The sequence below is a fragment of the Tupaia chinensis genome, unplaced genomic scaffold (assembly GCF_000334495.1).
Source record: "Tupaia chinensis unplaced genomic scaffold, TupChi_1.0 Scaffold138400_2, whole genome shotgun sequence".
NCBI lineage: Eukaryota > Metazoa > Chordata > Mammalia > Scandentia > Tupaiidae > Tupaia > Tupaia belangeri.
The window spans coordinates 567,727-571,525 of NW_006198298.1; the positions used below are offsets into that span (position 1 = coordinate 567,727).

Consider the following 3,799-nt stretch of genomic DNA (forward strand, 5'->3'; position numbering starts at 1 on the left):
CTATGGCAAAACTAAAAGAAACAAAAAAGAATTAGGAAGAGGCCATGGGAAGCCTGTGACAACAACCTCAACTCGAGTTGCTCTTTGGTGCCTTTCTCTCACAATGGATTGACTGTGTGTATGTGTGTGTTTGTCTACCTTCTCTGACAGTGCTGTTACTCCACCTCTGTTTTTCCAAGTTTAGAGAATCCTAAACTTCTGGTGCAGCATTCTCCAGTAAAAGAGAAAATGGAGAATGTTGGCCTGCTCAATTTTCTAAGCTGAGGTATGAAAATGCTATTGAGCTTTTGAATCTTTTTTTTTTGAAATTGAGATTTATTGGTTGTGTCAAGGATCAGTACAGACATTTTAATTTGTACCCAATTCTTAAGATACGTACCAAAAATTTAAAAAGCCACGTATAGTGATTCTTTTTAAGTTATTCCAGTGACATTCCAGCTTCAAATTTGTAGCAAGTTTTCCTTAACAGGATATCAAGAACCATTGTCTTCAGATGTTGAAAGCTGTTATGTAAGTCCCACCAAATCACAATTTAGTATCATACACACTATGTACTTCAAATTTCCAATCTTTCACAGCACATTAACAGAATTATTAGGAAAACTGGACTACCACGACCAAAGATGTTACAGAGTGCGCACAATTCTGACAGGGAGAACAATCGAAAAATGGTTTTCTTTAGGAAACAATACTAAACATAATAGAAGTAATTTAAAATATTCAAGACACATTAAATGCATGGCTGTGACTCCAAACTGCCACTTAGTATGCTTTGTATTTAGGATATAAAAACTACCCACCCACCCCCACCTATGGAATGTTAAGCTGACATGTAAGAGAGTCAAAGCCTCCTATAAGTCAGTATCCCACTATTTTCTGGTTGTACTAAAAATAAACAACCAGTAAATGATTTACCTCTTTAAAAAAACATTTAAACTTACAAAATAGGATGAGGTTGGATTCTCTCCTTCTTAAAAATGTTTCTAGAGCTACTAAAAAACTTGCATTTACAAAATAGTTGATAAAAAATATTCCTCTGGATTGTACAAGACGGGAGACAGGGACCATTGATAAGACATGGTATATGATATTACTCAGACTTGAATTCTTTCTCACCTGCTTCATTAGAGGGTGGACTCTCCTCATTTTTAGTTTCTCCATTTTCTGCAGGTAAATCTTCTTTAGTGTCTCAGTTGGCCACTTCAGCCTGTTTCCCCTTTGCTCCCCTTTTCCCTTTTGTGTGCGCTCTTTTGTCTGAAGATTTATCCTTCCCGCCACCTTTTTTGGCTTCGTCTCCACTTTTGCAGGAGGTTTATCCGACAACCTCGCCGATTTCCTCTTGGACTCTTCCTTGGCCGCCCCCTCGGCTGAACTGACCTTCCTCTTGGGCATCTTGGCTGCGGACAGGGTGAGTGCTGGGTGCCAGATGAGGTTGCAGCGTGCCTAGAGCCTTTTCGAGCCTTTGAATCGTGATAAATTTATTTTGAACATCAACAAAATGTATAATATGCAGTTATTCAGAGTGGCCAGAGCCAGAAGACTTGGGTAGAAAGAAGACTAGGAAAGAAGTATACTTTCTCCCTTTGTAGCTCTAAGGGGGTAGCATCACTCTAAGTGTCAGAAAAGGGGAAAAATTGAGCAAACCTTATATGATTGCCTATAATCAAAATAACAGATTAATTTCTACCCCATATTTATCTTTGTTGATGGAAGTTTAAGATCCAATATGACTTGCCCTCTAACTGCAGTACAATCCTACTCTTCCCTTTCTTTTTAAAAAATATTTATTTATTTTTCATGGGGTACTGTATGATTTTTAAAAATTTGCTATAGGACATGCACACTTGCTGCAGGAGGAGAGAGAGAGAGAGAGGGAGATGGGAAGTTGGAAAGCACTCCCCAGGAGGGATAACCATGCCTCAACACCTTCTTCATTCTCTTCTTGGGATTTTGGGCATGCATACACACACACCCAGCATATTTTTCAAGCCACCAGGTCTGGGACTCAAACCACTCATTGGCCATGGATCCAGCTGCCTTAACCACACCACAGACTGGCTCTAGTTCAGTTGTTTACAATTTTTTTTAAGTTGTTTAAGGTTTTTGCTATAGAGCACGTATGCTCACCAGAGAGACAGAGAGAAACAATGAGAAGTCAACCCTCCACTCCCCGCCCAGAGGAATGGCCATGACACAATCCCTTCTCCTCCATTCTCCTCCTGGGATTTTGGGCATGCATGCACATACTCCTGGCATGATTTTTCAAGCTGCCAGCTCTAGGACTTGAACCAGAGTTGCCCATTTGGGAATTCAATGCTTTAGCTATTACACCACCTACTGGTCCCTCCAGGATAGTTCTTAAAAACATTGTGTAGTGTATAATTATTGAATCAAAGATATAGACACATTCATCTTCCTCATTGAACATTGCATTATATTGTATACATTTAATAATAGTTTTACTATATTTTTAAGCATATATTGAATAGTCAATGACATTTTTTTCCCTTTGGTGTTGTACACCATTCCATGACCCATTCTCATTGTTTATATGTATTTATGTGTCTGTAATATTCCACACCCCCGCCTCACCCCCCCCAGCCATCCTCTCCCATTGTAGCTTCTGGTGTCTACCATTATTCTCTCTACTTCTGTGCCACCATGTTTTTCAGTTTCTGCCATAAGGATGGACATTCAGTATATGTTAAGTAGGGACATAAACTATTTCTTTTGCATAGCTTGACTTGTTTCACTTAGCATAGTATCTTCTAGCTTTGTCCATTTTGTGTCAAATGACAGGATATTGCTGTTCTTTATGGCTGAGTGGTATTCCATTGTGTATATGTGCCACATTTTCTGAATTCATTCATTGGTTGTTGGGCATTTAGGTTGATTCCATGACTTAGATTGATTACAGGACTTAGCTATTGTCATTAACACTGCAGTATATGTGGTTGTACAAATGTCTCTCCAACAGAGTGATTTCCTGTCCTTTGGATAAGCCCCCAAAAGTGAGATTACTGGGTCATGAGAAGCTTTATTTTTAGATATTTGAACAACCTCCATGTTGTTTTCCACAGTGGTTGTACTAATTTAGATTCCCACCAACCATACAAACACTTGTTATTCTTTCTTATTGTTGTTTTTATATCATAACAATTCTGGCTGTGGCTGGATGACACCTCACTGTAGTTTTGATTTGCCTTTCTCTGATGACAGGAGATGTTGAACACATTTTTATGTGCTTTTTAGCCATTTGTATGTCTTCCTTTGAGAGCTGTCAGTTCAGATAAATTGCTAAATTTTTATTGGATTGTTAGTTTTGTTGTAGAGGAGCTGTTTGAGATCATTATATATCCTGGTTATCAATCCTTCTCAGAAGTTTAGTATGAACATATTTTTTCTCATTCAGTGGGTTGTCTCTTTAATCTGTTGATTCCTTTGCTGTGCAAAAGATTTTTAGCCTGAAGTAATCCCATTTATCTATTTTTGGTGTTGGTGCTTGTGCTATATTTAAATCTTTGCTTACACCAAAATATTGAAGTGTTTTCCCTGCATTTTTATCAAGTAGTTTTATAGTTTTGGGATTTATATTAAAGTCTTTAATACACTTTTTTTATTTTTTTTTATTGATTCACTTTACACCATCACAACACACTAATGAATTTTCCATCCAAAATACACTGTGCATTGGCTCAATCAAGCACATCCACATACATGTTCTCAGCAAATAATTTTCCAATTCTTACGTCCTGCATACCTTGCCCTTTGTCTTGCCATCCCTGATTCCCCATCCCCC

The 3,799-nt window shown here is 38.1% G+C and overlaps 1 pseudogene; it reads right to left on the reverse strand.

Annotated features, from left to right (window-relative positions):
• Positions 1 to 1,033: 1,033 nt before the first annotated feature.
• Positions 1,034 to 1,423, reverse strand: LOC106736309 (non-histone chromosomal protein HMG-14 pseudogene; annotated as a pseudogene).
• Positions 1,424 to 3,799: the final 2,376 nt, after the last annotated feature.